General features: G+C 42.2%; 1 protein-coding gene across 4 annotated transcripts in view; it reads left to right on the top strand.

Moving 5' to 3' along the window:
* Positions 1–25,821, top strand: part of ATXN7L1 (ataxin 7 like 1) — a 74,684-nt gene that overhangs the window by 2,949 nt on the left and 45,914 nt on the right. Inside the window, exon 1 of one of the 4 annotated variants that reach the window (XM_032190400.1) lies at positions 23,511–23,593. The exons of the other annotated variants lie outside the window; for them this stretch is intronic. The gene's annotated coding sequence lies outside the window, so the exon portion shown is untranslated. Of the gene's footprint in view, positions 1–23,510; positions 23,594–25,821 lie in introns of those variants that run through there. 4 annotated transcript variants of the gene reach the window in all.

Genomic DNA, 25,821 nt, shown 5'->3' with positions numbered 1-25,821 from the left:
GAGCCTTTATTGCTATTGACAAGGACTAGTAGAGATTTATCCCAGAATCTCCTGCAAAGTGTGGTTTGTTGCTAATATCCCTGGTAAGATCCAGTGCATATTCTCTCAGTAAGGATTCAGATCCATGCCAGACATGTGCTTTATGTCTCTAGGTTCTCTGCATTGTAACTTGAAGGTCTTGGCTTTGGAGCAGCACTGGAATGCTTACTTTAGTGAACATTTGGGCTGTGGTACACTTCTCTTGAGTCCTTGATGGCATTTGCCTTTCTCCAGAGCATAAGTCGACCCAGTGGTTCATTTGTCTCTAATTTCAGACATGTGGCAGCCATCCTCGATGGCACTGGGAAGTTGTGGAGATTGTAGAAGCAGATGTTGTTGTTTAACTTTTAAGGGTTTGCTTCCTGGACTATTGAGCAGAAAAAGACAAAAATCTGCTTGTGGTTCAGGCTTTTAAAACGAGAAGCGGTGCATCGTACAGCCTCAGACAAGTAGAAATTAGAAAGGTAAAATAAGAGATCTGGCTGATTAGAGGACTGACTTGTTGATCTTGACAGTCTTTGTAATGAACCCAGCATAAAGCTTGGCATTGCGAAGCAAGAGATCTCTCCAAGCCTCTAAGGGAAGTGCTGAGCTATTAAGAGCAGTTTCAGGTCCTTACATCTGTGGGATAAGCATTTGCATCCATTTATGAGGATTAAACCATTCATGTTCGTATGGTGTAAGTCCAACTGAAAGAGCTACTTGCTGTTTTAGGCTGCTGGGTAGGAAATATAAATCAAATCATTTCTGGAGGTCGCTCAGTACTATTGTACACTCTGAAAATAATATATCACCATGTCATCGACAATAGGATTGGAATGGTGTCATTTGCTTCTGAGTCCAGTTCTTTTCAGTGACTTGTTGCAGTGCAACAATATCTTAGGTTTCTGTTTGTTTGTTTAATATGCGAACATGCAGTTGTTTTGTTTCTCCATAAACTACTTTGAAATGAGGCATCAGCCTAGTTAGATGGCTCGCAGAGTGTCTAAGTATATTGGCATGTGGGGAATTTTTGTTTTGAGACTGTTTGTTCTCAAATGCTGACCTCAATGAAGATGTAGAGCGCTTTTTGGGACACTGGAAGTGTAGTGTTTTAGTATCCCTGAAGTACCACAGTGTCCTTGGTATTTGTTTTTTGTTTGTTTTCTCCGATATATCTGTTTTCTGGAAGATTTTTAGGGTAGTAGCCTGTGCTGAGCTGTCTGTCGTAGACTATCGCAGAACTTAAGAGAAGACATATCTGTTATTTGTTGAGATGGGACCCGTACCATTTCCCAGGAGATGTTTCTATTTTGTTAGTTGCACTCAGAGCAAAGCTTGATATTCTTAAACTGCATTACCCTTTACCAGAATAAAGAGCATCAGATCCAGTTCTGGTTGCTTTTTCAGAAAGGTTCCATACAATCATAGGCTTGCTAACTTTGGTCTTTTCCTGTTGAAAAGAAAACCTCTTACAAAAGGTAGCTCTGGAGCAGCAGAGAGCTTGTCAAAACATCTGGAGTTCCTCTTTTAATATGAGGAAACAAATTAATGTGTTTAAAAAGTGTTAAAAGTAAAGGGGGGGGGGGGCTGGCATGAATTAGCTAAGCTAAATAGCGAAGCTTGGTTTAAACAATCACTGCAGTATAATCATCAAGGAAAGTTTCCAAACATACTCTGGAATGATTTCAAAAAAATGAGGAGGGTATTTTAACGAGCCGAATAGCTAAGACCCCTATTTGATGAAGTAGTAGTGTATAGAGGAGAACACGTTTGTTTTGTCAAGGAAAAATGAATGTGTAGATCTCCTCCTCTGTTCACTTCTCTGTTGCAGGTTCGTTGCTGTCTTTCCTTCTTGTCTCTAAGGTTGTTTTTTTGTAGGCTTCTGATTAAGAAGTAAAAATTCTTATCCCTTAAAAAAGAAAAACGCTGCCCTTAATTTTCATTACTTCTGCGTTATAAATCCTTGGGTCAACTTATTCATGTCCTCATGAAAGGAGGAAAAGGATATTTCCTTTTATCCTTCTATTGGGCTGTTTAAGCACCATTTAAAAGACAAACAAGCTTGCAAGTACTGAAGTACAGGAGAATATAAATAAATTATTTTCCCTTCCAGATCATAATTATTTTCTAAGAGAGGTTATATACTTTGAATTACTCAGACTAGCTATTTTCCATTGTAATAGCTGTGTGTTACAATTTAATGAACCACGATTAAAGAAAAGCAGGCTGAGCTTCCAGTGTGAACAATTTGCTTTCTTACCACGAACTGGAACATCACTAGCTGGCATCTCTTTTTGCATAAGGATTTTGATATGGGTATCACTGTCACGTTTGATGGATTACTCTCAGCTTTGATATTATTTCAATTATTCAGTGGCTTGCTTTTTACAAAATACGCCTGTTTGGGGTTTTGTAATTGTTAATATTTTATCCACTGCATTTGACCTTTTGTCAGGGGAGCGTTCTTGTGCCCTTCAAGGACAATGGCATTTTCAGTAATTCTCCTTCTGTTGCTGGGATTTTCTTGTTTCACAGCCTTGTCAAAACTTGTTATATGGTATCGCTGCTCATCAAATAACTTTGGGGCTGTCACACGGTAAGGTTTCACTGCAGAAGAGAACTACAATAATGAAAATTACTCTCATCCCCCCTGCTTTTTGTTAAATATGGCAACAGTTTAATGTTAGCAGCTGGACTGGCAAGAATCCATATTTTTTTTCTTTTGGGGGGATGGGAGAGAAGAAATTGAGTATTTTATATGTACTGTATTCGTACATTTAACTTGACCTGTACAATTGCCTAGTATACACACATTTTGTCTGTATCTTTCATTTCTATTACTTTATATTGGAACCCCCTGGTAGCTACAAGCATGTAAAAATTCTCTCTAGCTTTACAGTCTTTCTATCAGAAATCTTAAGACCAAATTGCAGTCAGTGACCTAACTGTTTCCTGTCTATGGTGAAAACATGAGCTCCAGTTCCTGCAATGGTACTTGCAGGTGATGTAGGTTGGTCCTGACTCCATCGATGCAAGTTCTGTGGGCCCAGCATAGCGGCAGTCTCTGAAATTGAGGCCACGAGCCATTTTCTGCACCATTCCTGCAGAATTTAAATAGCACGTCGTTGCCTGGACAATCCAGATAGGGTGGATGTTACCCTTGCAGAAGCAAAACTAAAACAGCACTCTTCTGAATTCAGCTCTTTCCCTACATACTCTTGGAGTGCTGTATTTTTAGACTGTCAGAGCAATTCTTGGGATTCTGAATAGGTGCAGAAATGGAAAATCTGTCTTGGAGAGAACAGCTCTGTATCCTGACTGCTGATAGACTCTGGCCAGATTCAGAGAAGTACTTAAGTGCGTAAAAGCTAAAATGAAATTTTAACATGTAATTCAAATCAAGAAGTAAATTAAAATCTTTGTAGCTGCTTGTATGCATGAGGGTGTTGGTCACCTCAGTATTGGCTCCTGTGCTCGGCCAGAACTGCAGACAGCTTGGGTTGGGTTTTTTTGGATGTACCCTAGAGAGAGCTCCATGAAAGAGGCACTGGCGAGGCCATGTTCATTCAAGAATAACAAAACAAAACAAAATCCTGCCTTCTCTGTAATAACTTGGCCAGGAAGCAAGAGATTTGGATTTAGTAGCCTTACTGCCTAGGAGCTATTCTCTCATCTTCCACCTCTTAGGAGAAGAGAATGTCCTAACCAGCAGATGCATCATAAGCCACACTAAAGCAAGAGCAACAAACACATTTTGTGTTGGAGATGTATCACACAAAGTAAACCTGAATGCAGAGAGTAACACCCAGCTCCAAGGGACGGACTGTGGCAGGGACTGAAAGATGCACAGCTGATGTTCAGAGCAAACGTACTGTCTTCACTTTGCAGGTTGCTGAGAGCTGCTGGAGGCTGGAAAGAGTTTGTCGTGTTTTCTTCTCTTAGTCTAGCTTGCGAGTTTAAAGTGGAGCTGTGTTCAGACTGGCTGGCCTGCTTGCTTAGAAAAAGTAGCACAGTATTTTATGGGGCTTTTAAAATATATATTTTCTACTATCACTCCACTGCTTAAACTGCTGTCTTGTTTGTTGTTACTAATTCATGACCAGTGACAGAGCCTAAAACAGACCATAGATATATGGATATCTATCTATAAATCTGTCTGAACTCTGTTTCTGATATATATCTATATACAAATAGATACATAGATATAATGTAGAGAGAGGTAAGGTCAATGAGTAGCCTAAGTGGGAAGCTCACAACTGCCCATAAAAAACTTAGATGCTTCAAAAATTCGCCCTAGGTCAATGCATCAATAATTGACAATTCCTTCATTCAAAAGATTCTTTGAATGAGATAGCAGGAACGTTTTGGCAGGGTTGAACTCTCAAGGGACTGCACTTTGGGGAGCAGGATTTATTCAGCAGAAGACACTCAGCAGTGAGCAGCATGTATACAGTTGTTATTTAGCATAGTAATTTTTCCCCTCCGCCCCTTACCTGTGTATGAAATTGAAAAATCTGAGGCTACAACATCGATCAGTCATCTTTTCCCTAACTTTCTCTGTTTTGCCTTTACAGTGCCTTGATTGTGCTGTAATTTTACAGTGCTGATCTTAAATAAATCTACAGAGGAAGCAGACTGACAGAGCTGGGCTTTTCAGTGCCCTGAAAGTGTATTGTTCTAGTTTACACCTAAGCTAATTTATAACAATAGAAATTCTCTTTCGCATAGCGTATTCATTGGTAATATTTGTTTAGTGAGCCCTTACATGTTTTTTTAACCTGCAAGCAAATTGTGCTAAATGATACCGTGCATACTCGAAGCGGGTGGTGTTGTCATGGCATTGATGGGAGATGTGTATCGCTTGTAATTTCTTTCAGTCGAGATTTTAATAGAGATGTAGTTTTAAATAGTAACCAATAAGGATTTCTTTTAAGGAGTGTCCATTTATAGAGCTCAGCTGTTGAAGGTTGACTGTAGCATTAGACTTAAGTTTAATCTCCTACATACTATAATTTACAGGGCTGAGTTTAGGGCCTCTTCCTTCCAACTGCCTCACTGCTGGAGGGCTGGGGCTGCGGTAGTGAGGCAGAGGGAAGAGGTGCAGTGAAAACTTAACATCATAACCTGTAAAAACCTGACAAAATTAGAAATGGGACTGTTTGTGCTAGAGTTCTCCATAGCATGCCTTCCCTGGGCTGAATTAAGTAGATGTCTCCCATCCTAGAGAAAGAATGCGGTGTTGGTGTTTTACAAGCTTTATAATTTGCTGCTTGGAAGTGTTTTGCTGAGTAAAAGATAAGAAAGAACAAATCCTTTTTTATATCAAGTTGTGATGTACTGTCCAGAAGGTACAGTTGTGGAATCCAACTTTGCCAAAGGCCCAAATCTGAAATCCTTGCTTCTTTGCTGTATTCAAAAGTACAGAAGTTTCAAGAGCAGCTCTCTTCCCTCTGTTATCTCTTTATGTATCCTGCTTGTGATCAGGCAAGAAAAATGTGGTGGGGTTTTTTGGGTGTGGTTGTTTTCTGGTAGTACTACGTTCAGATGCGTTGTACTCAGTGTGTCTCACAGAAGGTAATTAACGCTGGGATTAGTCACTACCCAATGCTATAAGTCCCATCTCAGTCCTGTTGAAGTCATTCCTGCGTATGGGCCTGCCCATCGACAATGACTTCTCACAGTTGCCTAAACATTTTAGGTATAGTTAATTTTCTAACTCTTCTATGCATTTATAGTATGTTATCTTTAGCAATTTCTCGCAAAGCATAGATTTAGCAACTTCTTGCTCTTCATCTACTAAAACCTGTACCAGAAAGCTGCCTCAAAAAACTGATTCTGCTGTCCATTGCTTCTTCCCAAAGGAAACAGCAGCAGTTTTGGGGCAGTGCCCTCTCTAGCAGCCGACCACCTCCTGTGCCACGAGCTGGGTCAGGTGGAGGGCAGGAAGGGTTGGAGATCAGTGCTGGAGAGCCAGGGCTGGAGGAGGCCAGAGCACCTGGAGGCCAGCTCCAGCCCACACATCTGCCCCGATCAGGCTTCTGTGGTGAGCAGAAAGCAAGCAGGAACATCAGTCTCTTACTTGTCCAGAAATACCACTTCTGATGGTCCGAAATACCACTTTCTGCTGCCACTTCCATGGCCTCTTTTAACACCTACAGGCCGCCTGGGGTACAGCGTGGAAGACCGAAGTCCTTTGGCATGCCGGAGGGCGATAGGATAGACCCTGTCCTTTTGCAGAGAGGTGCAACGGAGAGCAATTGAAATAAGAATGGAGCTGAGGTTCGAGAGCTTTTGTTGTTTGTTTGTTTTTTAAGTTGGAAGTAGTTATGCTAAATGCCTTTCATGAATAAATGAATTTATTCGGTATTTTACAAAATATTCTATTTTTTAGTAGAGGAAAATGTCAGCTATTGATAAACCAGCTAGTACAAGGCTTGCAAATCTACTTCAGATACTTTCTCCACAATGCTCAGTAATAATATTTATCCCAGATAAATTCTTCTGAATTTTTAAAGTATTTCTTCTTCTTTATTTCAACATGATTTTTATTTTCCTCCAGTGTGCAAACATGTTTATCACAGCTGCATGTTTAAAATCTAAATGTTCTGTTCGTTTCACTGTGTACTAGTAGTATACAGCGTCTTGGTACCTGACTAGTGCCAAATCTATTCAAAACATTTTGTTTCCATGCATAAAATACTGTACTTAAAATTCTCATCATTTCAACTATAGCTGAAGCTCTTCTGTGTGTTTCCCATTTCACAATCCTGTAGTGATTCATGTAATTATCTTAATAGCTTAATGCTATTCTATTTAACTAGTGGTATTAATGTAATAATTGTCATATTAAAATCTAAAAATATTGAATTAGACCTTCTTCTAAAATACACTTTATCACTACAGATAGGTTAGAAGCACCGTAAGATTCTGGTTTTAAAATAAAATTGTTAAATTCATCTAGATAGAGTAATTAATTAAATTCTATGAGACACAATGAGAGAACTGTTTGAAATACATTAGGCGAATGATGAGGGGCAACTTGTTCACCTCACTAGGTGTGTAGTTTGATTTGGAGTCAATTTTTAATGCTCGATTTAGCTTCCTGCACCAAGAGCTACCTACTGTTAAGATGCCTAAATAAAATTTAGGAAATCTGCCTCGTTAGCTATTTATGCTTGTGAGACTAGTGTTGCTGTTAACCAGGAACGTTTCCCTTGACTGGTGTTCTGGGAAATAACAGATTTTTCCCCCCTTTTTTTTTTTTTTTGGACAGACTTCTGGTATCCGAGAAAATAATCTTTTATCATGCTTAGCATCTGCTCTGCATCTAGTGAAGTATAACTAATACCATACTTCCATAAAATATCAAGCCTTGCATATGAGAAATACGTCTAACGCTAGTGCTAATCTATCATTATTTTATGCTCCTGCTTCCATTTTATTCCCTGTGAATAAATCGTGTGCTGTATAGGGTTATTCTTTCCATGTGTCTATCATTGGTGTTGCAGTTTGCTAATTACATAACTAGAAAATTATTGTTTTTTTAATTGTGTTTTAGGCTTGAGATTGACTGAAAAATTGCTTCATTTTAAAATCCAGCTTGCTGGGAGAAGGATTGGCAGGGAGGAGTCTCATTTTTTGGTGCAGCTTTTACCTCAAAATACTGAAGCAGGAATACATCTGTGCAAGCTGAAACACGGGCCAGGAATTGGCCAACAATACAGAAAAGGTTTATGTAGATTAGACTTGCTCGGATAGATTTAGTTTGTGTTTGCTGATCAGGTTGCACGAAGCGTGTGGTCCAGCGCATCCTCGCGTGTACTTCCAGCTTTCTCACCCTGGCAGGACTACCCGGGGATGTCCAGATGAGTCTGGAGACAAGTGTTTCTCGTTCTGTGACTCTAGGTAGATGACTATCAGTAAAAATGGTGCTTTCGAACTTGGCTAGGACGACAAAGGATTAGTTTGCAGCGTAAGTAAACCTTTTCATTGCTGTCTAACACCAGATGCATTCAGAGGGAATGCTGAATTGAGCAGCAAAGCTTTTCAGCATTTTCACACGGGCAGGAAAGGCGTAGTCAGACCCAGGCACTGCTGCAGAGAACAGCACGGTGCAGAACAGCATGTTTTCAGTAGCAGGGTTGTGAGGGTTTTTTTGCTGTCCATTAACTAAAAACGTGTGTGAAGCCATCACAGCCTTGGTGCAGGAACTAGCTGTAATAGAAGAGTTTGTACTCGACCGAAAATAGTTCTGTAGAAGTTGAAATCCTACAGTTTTGTATCAGTGCAGATAGTTGGGGTCTGAGTCACCGAAGAACAGGATAGCCTTTCATTCAGCAACCTGGCGTGCAGCATACCTTCCTGGGAGATGGAAACGCAGTAAGATGAGGAGAGAAATTCTGTAAAAAAGAATTGAACTTTGCAAAGACCGGTGTCTGTCACTGCGCTGCCAAACAATTTTGTTGACCCATTGCTTTTTGAACATAATGGAGACTTAACAGCTTAGGGTCCTGTGGAAAGGATTCTCAACAGTTGGCAGTCCGCTGTGTGAAGTACCTCCCTTTTTTTGTTTTGAACTTGTTGTCCGACAGCGAACACTCATTTCCTGTCCACCTTCATAATGAGTGTGTAGCGTAACCCTCCTCTGTCATCGCTTTTCTAGTTTGACAAGTCTGCATCTGTTTAATTGTCACTCCTATAGAGACCCGTCCCTGTCCTCACTGTGTGTTTTTGTACCTTACCCAGCTCTTTTAAACCAATTTTGAAAGGGAAGCAGTGGTGTCGTGCTGCGTTCCTTGCATAACATTTGACCACCGCAGATCATTGAGATTAACTTCTATTACAAGACCAGTACCTCATTATTCTGTACTAATAATTCAGAGACCGTCATTTTGTATATATTGTTGGTTTTTTTTTCTTCCATATTCTTTCACTTTACATTTCTCTACACTGAATCTCATTTACTGGTTTATTACTCCGTTCAGCAACATTAGGTCTTTCTGCAATCTGCTGGTTTTCATCTTTAGTTCTCTGAGTAATTAAATACCAAACATCTTGTTTGCTGGCTAACCACCTTCTTCTCTGGATATGTTGGATAGGTCCGGCCTTAATACAGCCCCATGTTGCATGCCACTGGTGAAATTCTTGCCTAGAAAACTGACTGTTTTCACCCTCTTCTCTTTGCCTTGTAGATAGCCTTCGGGAGGAGGGGTTGAATGCTCCTTCCCCTCCCTCGACAGCTACCTTTCCTCTAGGAAACGCAAATACATGGTTTCCTTTAACTTATAAGTTTAAATAGTCTGTGTTAATTGTATTTCTCCTATCCACACTTTCATTTATGCCTTCCAGTACGTTTGTGACTCATAACTCTAACAAACTCCATTGACCTTTCCCCAGTATATCATACTTATCTGTACGTGTGCTAATTTGGTTCCTTATAGTTTCTACCACTCTGGCCTGAACGTGTTTCAGACCTGCAGCTGTCGGCTTGTTTGTGTTCTGCCAAGCGTTGATGGTACCTTCTGATCTTCAGGTATAAGGTGGTTTTCGGCGAGAGGCTTTGCTTTTGGGTTAATAACGCAAAAACCGCGTCCACGGGTTCTGGAGAGCTCCTGAGTGACTGCAGACGGCCTGGCTCTGCCAACCTGCTCTGCAGCCAGCTTGCCCGTCCTTCAGCTGGAGATGGGATCTCAGTCCTTTGTTTTATTCCATAAAACAAAACCTTCTGGAAAAAAAAAAAAATCTGGAATAAATACTAGGGAGTAATTTATTGCCACTTAATGGGTAGACACATTTGAGAAAAAATAAGTTGTTTTTTTTCCTCCAGCTTGCCAAAGAAGAAAACACACAGGTTTTTTGTGTTAAAAAGGCTAAAAGAGTATAACTAATTTTTCTCTCATTTTCATAACAAAATAAATGTCATGCTGAGAGAAGCAGAGTGTTCCACTTGGCCTGAGTTGAAATCTCTTTTAGGAGACTGAAGTAAAAACAGAGGAAATAAAGGACAACCTTTTCAAAATGATTTCTGTTCCCTTACCCAGTAGTTTGGAGATCAGAACGGTTGTGTGTGATGTGGGACACCCGATTTACCCTATCCTTCCCTAATCTGGGGGGACTGGAATCAAGAGCATCTTAAGCAGGCCACCTAGTGTCGGTGGGAGTTTGTGATCACTCAGCCAGACTGTGTTCTCCTCTGGGGAACGAAATGCTGATGGGAGCTGGATTTATCTCATCTCCCAGGGAGTGCCCTAACCACCGTGCTTGAGAGCCTTTGCCTGTTTCTCTGATTGCATGTTTCATATGGAAAAGAAATGGAAGGAAACGAGGGAGGCTCTGAATTACCTGCTGCCTGAGGGACCGAGTCCCCCTGTGCGGGAAGGCACAAGTTCAGGACCATGCTGATTTCTTCTGTCCTATCAAAGTTTTTATTTTGAATAAAGCTGCCAAATAGCTGTTGAACAGAGCAAGGAAGAGCCATTCCCTACCTTTGACATATAAGATCCAGTGTATGGTTCAGGAAACGTGTTTATAAAAAGTGAAATAATTTCAGCAGGAGGAAGGGAGAACAAATACCTGAGCCCCCTTGGCAATAGTTTGTCCTCTTCTGCAGGGTGAAATACTTGGGTTCAAATCCATTATGGCAGAAAGGGGAGTGCTTTCATCAGGGAAGCAGTCCTCTAACTGGGGTTCATCACCTTCCTGATGTTTAGAGCCATTTAAGTGGCCTTTTAATAATAATAATAATAATAATAATAATAATAATAATAATAATAATAATAATAATGATGTTGGAAATATTTTGATCAGTCAGAATTTTAAAAGCAAAGCACTCTCTGAACCAACCCAAAATTGCTGGTCTTTAAGAAAAATCAAGCCAGTCAGAGAATTGTAAATGGATGTTTGAGGGGGAAAAAAATCCATAGTGGTATCAGCTCCTGTCCGTATTGGATCAGTGATAGCTACTGACGTGTCCTGCATATAAAGTGATGTTGAGGGCGGTGAGGATGCTCAGCCAGCAGTTATCAGGGTTTGGTTGGCTGATAAAGGCTCAGCGTTCCCTCACGGTGCGGTCTGTGCCACTGCTGGGCACAGAGATCTATGGCTGTGTGTGCACCGGGGTGAATATTCTCAAGTGCATGATGTGCTAATAGCCCTGCTGTCCTGTAACACTTGCTCTGTCAAGATCAGGTGTTTTTCTTGCCGAGGTAGAAGGGAGAAGAAAAATAAATACAAAAAATAAATAATAATAATGTTTTCCCCGAAGAGCAGCGGAAGGACATACCCAAGAACATAACGCACAGCCCCAGGGGTGCTGTTCACATTTCCTCGCATGGAGTCCTGAAAGTCACGAGAACCTCACCCATGTCCATTTGTCAGTCTTGGGAAGATCTGCAACGCTTTGGGTTTTCTTCTGCTGCTCCACAAGCCTTACCTGGCGTTCTGGGAGTCAGTCAGGTCAGAGCTAGCCTGGCTTTGCAATTGGAAAAGGACAAGACTGAAAAGGTCAACACATGCTGAGGCAAGGAACGGAGCTTTTTGCTCTGTTTTGTGTTGTTTTGTTTTAGGGAACTAGGAAGAGAAGCCACTCGGGATGTTTTTGCATCCAGTCCATGTCGTGTTCACAGCTTCACATGTACCCAACGTTATCTTCACAAACCCAAGAAAGAACTGCGTGAGCGCTAGGCTGCAGCACCCCACAGGCATTGCTGGTTTTGGTGTCTCCCAGTTACGGAGATCTTGGAAAGAGAAATTCCCAAAAGCTGTTAACTTTCAATTAGCACGAGCCAAGTGAAGATCCTGCCTGTGCGCACTCTCAGGTCTTTCCTCCAGGACACGGTGTGCCAGCTTTATCCACGTGCTCTCCTGCCTCCCGTCATCTCTCTGAGCCCTCACAGCACGCTGCTGCCAGCAGGCGTGGGGGAACTGAGCCGACCCGGTGCCTGTGCCCTAGCTTAAGGATGCCCGGTCAACTTCATCCTGTGAGTGGCTCCTTTGCTCTTCTTATGATGAAAACTCAGAAGGTGAAAGCGGATTTTGGAAGCGTGAGCAGGAGAAGGTGAAATCCCTTCCTCCCGTGCGTTTCTGAGGTCAGTGTCAGTGAAACCTGGCGAGGTTGGCCCCAGGCTCTGCTGCTTCGCCCTCACCCGCAGCGAGGGATTCAAGTTACTTGGTAGTGCATGTGCTAGGTCAGTTTTATTTCCAGTTGCTTATCATGTGATGCAGTTATATGAAGAAATTATGGAGGTGTTGCCAGCGTGTGCACCAGAAGCAAAGTTTAAGCAGACAACGTATTTTTTGTTGTGGTTGTGTGTGTTGTTTTTTTTTAACTCACAGATATGGATGTGTGTGGCAATTTTAGCTAGATGGTATCAGTGAGATAAAGCAAAGTTCAGAAAACAGATATTTGAGTGTAAATTATAATGGTTTCATAAGAGAGCTATAGAAACAAATATTTTCTGCTGAACACTAACAATTCATCTTGCTAAATGCAAGACTTTGTTTTAACCATTAATTACTCACTGAGTAATGTATGCTGCCTTATTTTTATTTCTGCTCAGTTCCTGGGTTTTTGTTCTATACGTAGTTCTGATTTAAAAAAAATACAGATTTTCTTTTTTAAACCGAACCTTGGTTCAATGTCAGTTTAGTAGAATTGCCTCATGTCTTGTTTTTGGTTTTTAAGTTTTATATTTAGGGTAGGATTAGATTGATTTTGTTTTTTCAAAAAATATATAAAGCACAAAAATGAAAACAATGCAATGTCCTTTAATGCTGAAGAAGAGTTAGAATCTATTTGAAAGTTTTGTTTAATGTCACAAGAATACGCTTATGGCAGATAATCTCTGCAGTCAGAGTTGCACAATTATCACTTGAAAAGCAAGTAAAACAGGTGACACTTTACCTGCTTATCACCTAACAAAGCTGTCATCTTGCTGCTTCATTACGTCACACCTTTACTTCACAAAATTCCTCTCTTAGCTTCAGCAAATGCGAACTTTACTGCACTCCAGCTGACCCAAGCATGATTTTGAGGAGTTCACCGCTACCTTTGTCGTAGTTTTTCTTTTCATTTATGAGAAAATACTTTTGAAAATGTGTTACAGCCTGCTTTTAGATTCAGTTAACGTAATCACCTGAAAGTTTTTTGTGTCTCTGCCATACTCAGCTAGCTGAATGTCTGACCTGGGCATTTTATGCCCGTGAAGGGAATCAATACAGAAAGCTTTGCTGAACTCAGTTTTGTAAAGTGGACTTCTGGAGTTACGTGAGATGCAAAATAGTATTTCCTTTATCTTTCATTTTTTTGTAAATTTTAGAGCAGCAACTTTTCATTCTTACGTGGCTGCACAGCCTTTCCTTAAAAAAAAACCTGAAGCTCGTTATAAGTTATAAGCTGTTCCATCACAGGTGATTTCAGCGGGCAGTCCAGACAGCCGGGAGCTGGGTGTGTCCCCTGGGTGCCTTGCATCTCCTGGGCAGTGGCCGCAGCCCCAGCGCGGTGCCGGTGCAGGCTGTGCGCGTCGCTGCGGCAGCGGGCGCGCGAAGGAAGCGCAGGAGTTGTGACACAGGAAGGGCTCGGAGCCTTGCTTCACTCGCAGAGGAAGCCGCTCGCTCCCCGGTGTTTGTGTTGCAGACCGTGCTGGGCTTCTCAAGGCAGGATCTCACCCTGCCTGGCCCTCCTCTTTTTCTTTTCCTTTTATTTTTTCTCTTTCAGCCAGGGTTCTTTTTCTTAGTGCGTTTCCCATGAGACGTTTACGCTGGATGAGGCGGCAGCAGCATTGACCTACGCTGGCTTTACTGGTTAAGCTTTGCCATTCTCCTTTTTATCCCAAACTTTGCTTTAAAGCTTGATTTCGGCTACACAGCACCAGCTGGTCTGTAAAACGTTCCAGCTACCTGTCAGTCGGGGGCAGGTCTGCTTTTCCTTAAATATGCCCATCCCCGATACAGACCCCGCCAGGATGGAGGGGGACCGCGGGTACAGCACGGCCACCTTACGTTTTGGAAACCCCTACAGCTGGCTCCTGTGAGGCACCCTGCAGGTGTACCGGTTTGGTTTGGGAGAAATGGGGAGGGGGTTCAGAGTCTGAAAGGTTTCTGCCGAGAATTTCCTTGCAAGTTTTTTTAAAATTTGATCAAGTTGAGCGGCCGCAATGCTGGGCCAACACGGCTCCTTTATGCTCAGGGGTAAAGCGTGGTCCACGTGGTGCTGGGTGTCCTGCTAGCACGCCCTCAGCGACTGCACTGCGTGTGCAAATCTGTTTCAGGTCGCCTAAAGCAGGAATAATTCTGGAAGTTTTGAAACACTGCGTATTTTGGTGGTTTAAAAAATAAAGCGTGCCTATTTACAAAAACTAATCTGTGCTTTTTATTATGAGCAAAAGTATAATTTCATCATCTAGAAATAAGCATAGGAAGTGTTGCTGGGTGAACTTGTAGTAATTAATAACTTGTTTAATTTGATGACAGTTACGTTAAGTATTTAATATGGAACTGTGCCGTGGCTTAAAATACCTTTTTTCTGTTGATTTCTCTGTAAAAGGAAGATTTTATCACCTGGCTTTCCACATCCTATCATGCAGCATGGATGTAGAGATGTAGGCAGTTGCTCAGAGTTATTTTTTTTTAAGGTTATGTTGTAATACATCATTGCAGCAATACTTTCTTGTAAGTATGGACCAAATCTCAGACACTGAAGCACAAACAGCTTTACATTGAATCAAAAGATACCTTGCAAATAAATCATTATTTCCTTTAATCGAGCTTCAAAATTGTTTGACTTTTGCTGTTCAAACACAGATTCCATTCATGTCTTAGGGAAACTTTTGAAGGCATGTGCAGAATTGTAATTTTCCTCATTTTTTTGGAACTTAACGCAGTTAACTTCCAGCAATGTCTGCAGCTGGCTGCCTAATAAAAATAACTTGCATTCCTAGAAACATTAGGTTGTACTGAGGGCAAAAATGACTAAACAGTTTTCAAAATGTAACCCACATTGTTACATTAAAATGTTTTGTCTTAGTATTAAGCTAAACTAACAGCTTAGCTGCAGTGGTATCTAGCAGTGCTTTAATTAATGTGGATTATCCATCTACAGAAAAGTTCTCCTGGTACTATATCAGTTTGCTTTGGTATCTTTGGATGTCCTCCATCTATTATTTTGAACCTATTGAAAGGCTTCCTGATTTCTGTTGCTTTAGTGATTTGTCTTTTCTTAATGCATGGAATACTCGTGTGTGGTTGCAAGAAATACAATAACCAATATTCTTGTGGTGCAAACAGACAGTGACGTTTTTATGCCTAAGAGTGTTACACTGTCTTTCATACCAGTTGTTATTTTAACAGGCAACCTCTGTTTTGTTTATTGCTCGCTGACTTCCTGATGTTAATGGAGTGAAACTGTTATAATGTAGGACTTTGTTTTAACATAGTGAAATTTTCTGAGCAGTGTTCAACTCAAAATATGGCTTTCAGTTAACTAGGAGATAAGATGGTGCAGCAATATATTTCTAGTTTGAAAACTTGGGGGCAGATTAAAAATGCAGAATTGTTCAAGTTCTGGTTCTGGAGAATTTTCAGCAGCAGGGCTTAGACTTTTTGTAATGAAATCGATGAGTCTCTCAGGCAAGGTAGTAATATTACGATAGTGTTGTGTCGCAAGTCTAGCAAGGTGCCCTGAGTGTAGAAGTGCTGTAGCAGATCCCTGTTGCATGACTTTGGCTTTTCCTAGGTGCACCAGGTCACTGATGAAGCAGGTCTGCCACGTAAAGTAAGCTCCACAGCTCTCGTTTTGGTCTCACAAGTGAAGAAGACAGGTTCTTGGTGGTGTATATAGATAGCGAATAAAGAACTTTTCTCCTTTTGTATCCAGTTCTTTCCAGACCCGTTTGGTTTCTCAAAATATTAGTGTGAGGAGTTGCCTGTCCTTGCCGCGTGTGCCATGTCCTCCTTACCACGGTTAGCTGCAGCCAGGAGCCGTGAGGCACAACCTATGGGGTAGCCAGGGCCAGAGTGTTAGCTGTTGTTTTCCAAAAGGACATCCTTACAAACAGGGCAGTGCTCAGTGATGCTTTGCAGGAATAAACTGTTCAGCCGTGGTAATTCTTCATAGATTGGAAGAAGAAAATACTGGTTTGAGGCTCGGTTGTGAGAGGAACCTGCTTCAGCAGCAACAAAACTTGAAAACCTCGTCATCTCTCCAGGGTGCTTTTTCTGCTGGTGACATCGGTGTCCCTTTTACAGCTCCGCTGGCTGTCACTGGCCAGGTTGCTGCTTGCTGGGCACCCGATGGGGGTGTGAATTGCCCCAGTGGCACACTGCTGCTGAGGAGCCCTACCTGCTCCTCTCATCACACCCGTCCTGCCCTGCTCACATCATCACCTTCCTCACCCGCTTCTGTGGCTCTTCGCACCCTTTACTGATGCTATAAATACTACGAGAAAGCTCTGTGCTTTGATTTGGGTAGGTTTGGGCTGTTGTTTTTTTGTGGTTTCACACTTTTCCCCCCTTTGTTTTGGTAGCTTTCAGCTGGCTGAGCAAGCTAAGCTTGCACGGCGGGGCAGCAGGTGAATACCAGGGGCAGTGGAAAGAAAAAGCTGGGAGAGTACATGGTTCAGGGGGAACAGCAGCAGCAATTAATTATTAAATCGGCTCAGCCTGTCTTATCTAAACTACAATCTTAAAAGCGTATCTTTTGGAAAGGGCATCTGACCTTGAAGATGAAAGATCTGCTGTTTGAATTAACCTAAAAGTGATGTTTTCTGGGCTATGCCTGTTCGGATTTGAGTGTTTTTCCTGCTAGTTGGTATCCACAGACTGATGATATATCTTAAGATTTAGTGGCAGTGTGTTATTTTTTTCCCCCAAAAAGGCATGCTCGTCTCCAACAGGAATTCAGAACCCTAAAAGGGGATGTAGTAGGGAGAAAGTTTTAATGTATGGAGTGAGCCTGCTCATATTATCAAAAAACACAGAAACTCTGTCAGGGACAACATAACTAAAATTCCATATGCAGTGTAGAAAATGAGAATTAAATGAAAACAAAAAGTGGTGGGGCCTGCTGGGCTGCATATCCAGAACATTGGCTTCCTCAGCACAGCGTTCAGCAGGGAAGAGGCAGCAGATTGAGCACAAGTTTCTGCAAAAACTTTGTGAATTTACCTCAGAACAGCTTTTATTGTACGTTATCTGAGCACGTGTATTTAGTGAGAACGCACTGATGTTATGGTTTTCTCAGACTGGAGATCAGAACTAAAGAAGTAAGAAACTTGGTATGTTTGAAACATTTTCACTCTTTTTTTAATCTTAGAATTTGGGGGGAGAGAGAGAATCTGGAAGTCTGAGGGTGGTACATGTGGTCTCAGAACAAATAATGGAGAAAATTAATGTGTAATTAGTGAATAAGCAAATGTAGGAATAATATCTATATTCCTCCTATGTATGCAGGTGACCTTTAAGACATATTTTCTGAGTGTACTTTTTATGTACAAAAGGTACAAGTATACGTCCGTATGTTTAGATAAATACTCTCTGGACTATTTTCCCAAAGTATATATTGAAGTTCATGTCCACAAGCAAGTAAATACTGGTTTAACAATTTCAAACAACTTTCTATGCAACTTCTATGCAAGTACGTTTTTGCAATACTGTCAAAATGCATATATCCACATTACATGAAAATAATTGTGTGAATATCATTTAAATTTAAGTCACTAATTCTAATGCACTACTAGAAGACTGACTGAACCAAAACCTTTTAATTAAGTCAGTAAGAGATATCAATATTAATTGGAATTGAGGAGTCTGAAGCTAAGGCTAAGAAATACAAGTTTGGGGCACTCATGAAGATTTTTATAGCATTGCACAGATCAAGCAACAAATATGATCTTGTTTGCTCTAAGTAGTTAATATTGGAGACCTTTGCCATTTAACCCCTTAAGGAAGCAAAGTGCATACAAGGACTACAGCAATAAGCTTAAAACTCTACAATATACAGCAGCATTGCTGTATATTAGAAGTATAGAAGTATACATTAGAAGTATAATTTTTGTGATTTTTACTTGTGCATTAAATCTTCACATATCATTTAACATGAATCCTTTGCATCTAAATACTCTCTAAAAATACTCAGAAGCTTTTGGAGTCCTAGAGCAGTGGAAAAGGTTGCACAGGAGAAGTAATGAAGGACCTGTTGTCTTCCTGAGCTTGCTCTAAGAATTGCAGGTCTGAATATTGGAGAAGGAATGTTTATTCCTCTTAGGGTTAGTTTCATCTCTTTCCCTAGACGCATGTAAGCCCGATGCTGCACCCAGAGTGGTACTGCTGAGCTCCGTGGCACTGGGGAGGTGCCCAAGTGTTCAGATCATCTTCTATAAGTAATTGAGAACAAGGTCTGGTTTTTATATGATTGCTTACAATTAGCTGTAGCTACGTTCTGGGAAGACAGACACCTCTTGGAATTTCAGCTTGCTTAGACAATTTGGGTTAGAAGTTTTACACCAAGAAAATTGTGTTCAACTCCAAAAATAAATAGTTTAATAGTTTATTTTTATAAATAGCTTAATAGTTTAATAGTTCATTAATAGTTAATAGTTACAGTTATTAAATAGTTTAATAGTTTATTTTTGTTGTTACAATACTTTATTTTTAATGAGAGAAACTTATGTCTAAGGATCCCCTAGGGATCATGGCCAAGAAAGAGGAACCCATTGAATACGAGCTTTCTGAAAAGCTGACGTTTTTCCTAAGAAAGCAGATAGTGGGTTGTCTTTTCCTATGCTGGTAAGGTACTCAGAGCTGTTTTTAAACTGTCACTTGAATGTCTATTGACATCCAAATGGGCAACAGCTTCTTGGCCTGGATACAGATTGAAAAGGAAGAGACCTGTACTTGTCATATATCTCTCATCAGGCAGGATGGGGCAAACATCTTGCAAGGACTGACTGGAATCAAGTGAAGGGACTGAAATTACTATTCCCTGCCTGAAAAATGGACAAATTTCAGATGTGCAGACAGAAAAAAAATGGAAGTGGGTGTATCTCAGGCCTCCTAGGGTTTCCCAAAAATAATAGAATAATTTATGGGTTTTAGGAATGAACTGTTCAGGAGTAATGTACGCCTCAGTTAAAGCTGTGTTCCTCACCTTCCAGCCTTCTTGTTTCCTGGAGGTTAAACAGGAAGGCAGAATGCCATGGCCTTTCTGGAGGAGCAGCTCTGAAAATTTGGGACTGCATCTGTCTGATGTGCAGGAGAACATAAGTGTAACTTGAATGTCTGTCAAGCACCACTTGTTAGTCAAGGATTTGTACTCTTCTTCCATACAATAATAGTTGTTTGATTTGTTTATGAAGATCTGTGATGCTTCAAGAGTAGCAGGAGTGTTTTATAGGCTGCAGACATAGCTTCGTAGAGTGTATTTCTGAAAATAGATCAGACACTTGATCTACTGGAGTTGTCGAGTCGGGGTACTGGGAATTCATAGAAATCTGTTTGCTGCTAAATATTGTTTATATATGACACCTGCCAGTAATTTTTACCAGCAGTCTGCAGAAATGATCAGCTGGAGCTTGAGGGATTCTTCTGAGATGATCTCTGCAGACAAAAGCAGTAGAATTTTGGCTTTCCCAAATGTTCTGACCTGCACTGCTCTAAAAATCCTCTTCTGTCCACTGGTGCTGAGATATCCATGGCACTGAAACACTAGGAAACTGATTTGGGGCTCAGAGTGAGATTAATATACAATTACAGAAAAACCTGAAACACTTAGTGCGGCTGCTGCTCAAATATATGAGCTGGTATTTCATTTCTGTGCTGGGTTAATTTTTTTGCCTGAAGTCTGCTCTGTTGTTTTTGCCAGTGCTGAACTGCTGAAGCTGTAGCCTTGTTTCTAGGTGGGAAAAAAGCCTGCGTGTTGACCTACCTAGCACTACGAGGAAACAAAATTAATTTTGTCCCTATTTTAGGCCCACGCGGCTTTAGCAAGAAACACGTATACTCCCAACAGATTGGACTCTTGTTTCTGCATCTTAAAGTTTTAGTCACTGAACACGTTGCAGAGTCGCCAGTCTCCACGTACTGGGTGCTAAGAAATGTCCCCAGGGTCAAATAGCTTAAAATGTGAAAGCTCTCCGACAGTAACGGTGTCCATCAGAAAAGCACTTCTTAGATTTGAGGCCTTCTCTTGAAAATTCCTTAGGAATATTATTTTGTTGCACAGCACCAAAGAAGTTTCTCCAAAGTGATGCTGGCATGTTGTCCTTTCTTAGCTGGGACAAGCCCAGCTCCATCTGTCCAAAGCTAGCTACAGAGGTGAGATGTTTTCTTTTCAAATTAGTCTTAAAAACACCCTGATAACATCTTCTTGCTGACATCAGGCGTGTTAATGGCTGATTTTATGCACTGGCAAATAGGCAGTCTCCTTAATATTTTTATGTAGTAGTACTATTACCTGAGCCACATTTACAGACCCAAAAAAGCAGGCTACAAAGGAATCACTTTGAGCTGCTCCATATTTCTTAACCTAGTTAAAGCCTCTGCAACGAACAAACAGAGTGATCCTTTATTAAAAAATAAATAAATAAAATTATTTTCTGTATTATCCACGATGATACTGTATTTCTCACCCTTGGCTTGTTTTGTTTTTAACCTTTTTTTTAAAGATTCTGGGTTGTGTAGTTAAAACTTCCATATCAGAATTGCAGAGGTAGAAAGCAATTACTTGCAATGCTTGCTGCGTATGATTGAGTGCACAACTTGTCTGTCATTAGCACGAGCTGTCTCTGTTAGTAGAGCATTTTCTAAAGCTATTTACTGGAAGTTAATCTATAAGGAAAATGTTTGCGGTCTTCATCTCTACTGAAGAAGACCTCTTAAATTTAAATAAGAGTTTTGATATTGTTGATGAATTCCCCTTTTTAGATTGAAAACGAAAGCACTGGTTATGGCTTCCTGAAACACTGGCTCAGGCAATCTATTGATGGATCACTTGAGACACCTAATATTAAGATATGGAAAACTGACAACCTCCTGGGTGTACCTTAATCAAAAGCTAATATTAGCCTTGCTTTTCAAATAGTAGAATTTTATTTTTCAGAGAGTTGAAAGCATCATTGTAAAATTATATTTGCTAGGCTGTTTGCATGGTTACTGTGCGCCCCTCCAACCCACATCCCCCCCAAAATAATGTATTGTTTTGTTTTTACACGGAAGTTAACCCTTCCTTAACGTTAACCTCTGCTACAATTTAAATTTTCAGAACCATGCTGGGACTTGCATGCCATTCAAGGACTGGAAGGCAAACTTTGCCACACGCGGATGTGAGGCAGCAATTGCCACTCACTTGCCGTGCTGTCCTGTGGCTCCCCAGGATTACCCATTGCAGGGTGCTCTGCCAGCTGCCCTGCAAGCACCAGCCTGAGATATGCAAATGGGCATTAGCAGTGTCTGTAGCATCCTAGCCATAAGTGATGGAGTATGCGACACAATCCGAATTTCCCTTAAGCTTTTAATTTGTCAGCTTTTTATCAGCATGTCTGTAAGCATTTTTACTTAACTATTTGTTTTATTTATTTACACATTGATATTACCTACTACTTCTGTACTTATTACTTGATTACTTTCTCTTTTTTTTTTTTTTTTTTTTTAATACTATTTTGTTTCATTATTCCTTTGCTGCTGTGATTACCTCTTCTGTGAGGAAAGTGTACCTACAGGGTTAATGTTTCCCCACTCAGAAATCCCAGAAGCATTTAGTATTGTTTTGGTTAGGTAGATTCATACCCCAAATATACAACATATTGTTTGGTTTTGTTTTTGTTTTTTTGGGTTTTGTTTTGTCATTTTGTGTTTGTTTCTTTTTATTTCAAGCCCCGCATTGAAATTAAACGGGAAAAAAAAAGTAATTACAATAATAATAATAATTTAAAAAAAAACAGGTTCTGTACCTTCAAAGATCTGTTGGCTCCATTACTGGTCTGCCTGGGCTCCATTTCGGGTCCAGTGGGTCGGGATGTCTTGAATCCGGTTCTGTCTTCTGCCCTATGGAAACTGCTGCCAGGAGGACCCGAAGTGCCCCCTGAAGAGCTTACTTACCGTGACTAATCTCTGAGAGTGCTGCTTCTGTATTTTCACACTCCCCAACCTCTTTCTCTCTCCTTCCAGGGCCTCAGGCAGAGGATTCTGTGATTAAGAAAGAGACTCGGATAAATTGGGGCCGTTTCCTCGCCTGCCCCCTGGGATCCCCACAGAAGGCAGGGAGGGTGAGCAGCCGGGGAGCGCAGTGCCCCAGGGAACAGCTTTGAGCTTAATTTCCTGGGGACCAGGGCTCCATGCATGTGTGCAAATATATGCAAGTTAAATCCTGAGATACTTGTTAAGTGCCTCATGATGTGGGCTTGCATGTGTCAGAGTATTTTATGTTGGTCTCTGCTGTGAGAATAAATTTACATTCAACTGGGGTCCCGTGCTAGGCTGCTGCAAATATAGATGTTTTTGGCTTTCTGTACGGTCTGACAACTGCTCTGCTGCAGGTGGAGCAGCTTCTGCTGACGGGCTGTACCTGTGGGCTGTGCTCTTCCCCCTTAATGAATAAAAGGGGAGACTTACACCTGAGGAAGTATTTCCAGATAATGGGCAACCTAGGATTCCCAGCAGTGGTCAGCTGCATGTGGGCTTGCTTGAGAGGTGCTGTGGCATGTGGAGCTCTGCTGTGGCAAGCCCAGCTTGTTCACAGAGCCCTTCATTTCTGGTAGGGTTGTGCGGGGCTGGCTGATTGTGGGGACAGGAGAGGGCTTGGGGGCAATGCAGTGCCCTGCAGCAGGGCCCTCATCCCATGTCCTCTTGGATGTGACTGTGTAAAAATCAAAGATAATAAGACCTCAGAAGTGTAATCTTTTAGTATTGTAAAGAATATGTGTTAATTGTGGTAATTTCTGTGCTGTGAGGGTGACAGAGCACTGGCACAGTTTGCCCAGAGAGATGTTGGAGTCTCCTTCTGTGGAGATATTCAAACCCCGGCCACTATTATATCCGTGATTATGTATATGTGTGATTCAAATTAATTACTGTGTGTTATTCTGTGGAGTTTAGCCAGTGCTACAGCCTCAGAGAGACGAGGTGAGCGCATAACCTGGCTGGAGAGGCCAGGGGTTGTGGTAGCTGGCGGGGCGTTCCTCCGGGTTTTCCTCAACTTGAGGCAGGAATTGGACAACTGCTCAGAAGAGCTGGCGTCTCCTGGGCCGCTTGGCGAACCTGTCGCCTTTTGGCCTTTCCCTGATCAGGGCGCAGAGGTAAAATAAATAAATAAACAAATAAATAAATAAGTTTAAAAAAAAAAAAAAACACCGAATAAAGCGGCCCCGGCAGCCCGCCCCCCGGCCCGCCAGGGGGAGCCCGCGGCCCCGCGGCGGGCAGCGCAGCGCAGGGCGGCCCCGGGGGCAGGATGGCGGCCGGGGCCCGGCGGGCTCGGCCGGAGGAAGCGCTGCCGGCCGCGGCCCCGCTGCGGGGGAGCCGGGCGAGGCCTCGGGCCACAACCGGTGCTGGAGGGCTCGGGCAGGCGGCGGCGAGGCGGCGGCAGGTACCGGGGGGTGCCCGGGGGGTACCGGGGGGTGCCCGGGGCTGGGGAGGGAGCACGGAGCGCGCTGGGGCCGGCGCCTCGCGCCCCTCTGAGGAGGCGCCTCAGGAGAGCGCGGGACTTTGCCCCTTCGCTTATCTGTGGTGGTTTTTTTTTTTATGTGTGATTTTTTTTTTTTTATTCTTTCCAGCCGTATCAGCGTGCTGTTGTGCAAGTATCGATCGCTCGCGTTGCCTGCCGTCTCGGGGACTGATGTCTCCTGCGATTTTCGTGCTTGCACAAACCCCCACGAATTGCGCCTGGGATTTTGGCTGGGGAGCAGGCGCTGGGTGCCGCTTGCAGCCGGCACTGCTGTCCCTTCAGAAGGGTTCAAAAAGCACAGAAAAGCTTCAGCTGGACCCATACCTGCAGAGGAGTTATCACGACTTCTCCCTTTTTCATAGTATTTGTACGCCCTCTGCTTGCACCGTCACATCTATTTCACGTGCCGTGGGGTGCCAAAAAAAACAGTGCAAGCTCCATCTGACTGTATCGATACAAGGTAGTGCTTCAGAAATACATAATTCCTACCTTTTTCTCCTTACTTGATTAATAACATGACAGTGGTACCACAGCAGTTTAAACACAGTCTGCCACTATAGTGGGAAATTGCTGACTCTCGAATTAGCAGCTGTCAACTTCTTAATGGACTTCTTTATGTAAATTCCATAGAGCTTCTTAAATAAAGAACAAGGGAACTACCGAACGTTTGCTTTTGGAGGCTTCAGTATGGCTTGAATTGTGTAAATTTAAATTAAAAGAGAGTACTGTCATGATACTGAGTTATTCTCTAAATATATCTGATTTCTTCCAGTTTGGAGTTATTGGAAAGACAAGGATTGCCTGCAGGCTTTAAGGGCTGCTTACCGTCAGCTGTAACATCGGCATTGCCACTTCACCTCTGCTGTGCTCTAGTATGGATTACAGCTCAGTTACTTTCTGTATGCAGCAATCACAGCTTTCCTCTATTTGTACTAAAAATTTGGGAAGAGAAAGAAGTTCTTTATCACCATTATGTTCTTATTAAACAGTTATAACTAAGTGACCCTAGAAAACTTGTATGGATTTTCCGGGTCGGAAGAAAACCTGCTTGTTTACCTGAAACCTGTGTCAGCTGATGGAGGGGTTACCTGTAAATCTGTGGAAGTTTGTGGCTGCTAAATGAGCTTTATCTGTAGAGCTAAGGATGTTCTGAGGTATCTGACCAGTACCGCTCTACGTTAATTAAACTACAAAACCGGCATAGCATAATTTGTTTACAAGTGGCCACATAAAGATTTTGACAGGTAGTTTTAAAGGGGAAAGCAGAAGTCATACAGAGGTAGTCTATTTCACCACAGTCTGTTGCCCTTTACTACAAGAAGGAGTTTAAGGTGCTGGAGCATCCCCAGAGAAGGGCAACGAAGCTGGTGAGGGGTCTGGAGAACAAGTCTTTGAGCAGCATCTGAGGGAGCTGGGGTTGTTTAGCCTGGAGAAAAGGAGGCTCAGAGGAGTCCTCATCATGTACCTTGACAGAAGCTGTAGTGAGGTGGTGATCGGGCTCTTCTCCCAAGCACCAAGTGATAAGATGAGGGGAAACGGCCTCAAGTTGCACCAGGGGAGGTTTAGGTTGGGTATTAGGGGAAATTGCTTTACTGAAAGAGTTGTGAGGCTCTTGGAACAGGCTGCCCAGGGAAGTGGTTGAGTCAGCAGCCCTGGAAGTCTTCAAGAAATGTGTAGATGTAGAACTTAGCATGGTTTAGTGGTGGACTTCAGTACGAGGTTAAAGGTTGGACTAGATGATCTTAGAGGTCTTTTCCAGCCTGAATGGTTTTGTGATTCCATATAATAATTTTAAAGTAACCAGGAACAGAGTTAGGAATTGCTTCTAAGATTTGTGATCGGCGGATTGGCATAAGATGATTAGGGAGAGTCCCTGGTACAGGGTGAACGTAGGCACCTTGTGAAAGCGGGTTCCCTTTGAGTGCAGCGAGTCTGCGAGCCCATGCCTCGGGACAGCCTGCCAGAGGAAGCAATTGCTGAAGGACTGGAGGTGACCTTATTGTAATTCGCCCCTCTCTGATCCTACACTGTGAGGCAGCCCTGTATTAATACAAGGTTGGAGGCAAAGGTGAACCAGGAACCTTCTGAAAGGGAGGCGGAGCAGGTACAGAAATCGCATCTCTGGTCGCGGTACGGCTGCGGCAGTCACA

This window comes from Aythya fuligula, chromosome 1 (genome assembly GCF_009819795.1).
Source record: "Aythya fuligula isolate bAytFul2 chromosome 1, bAytFul2.pri, whole genome shotgun sequence".
Lineage (NCBI taxonomy): Eukaryota > Metazoa > Chordata > Aves > Anseriformes > Anatidae > Aythya > Aythya fuligula.
The sequence above is the reverse complement of the archived record's forward strand: the minus strand, read 5'-3'. Positions and strand labels throughout refer to the sequence as shown.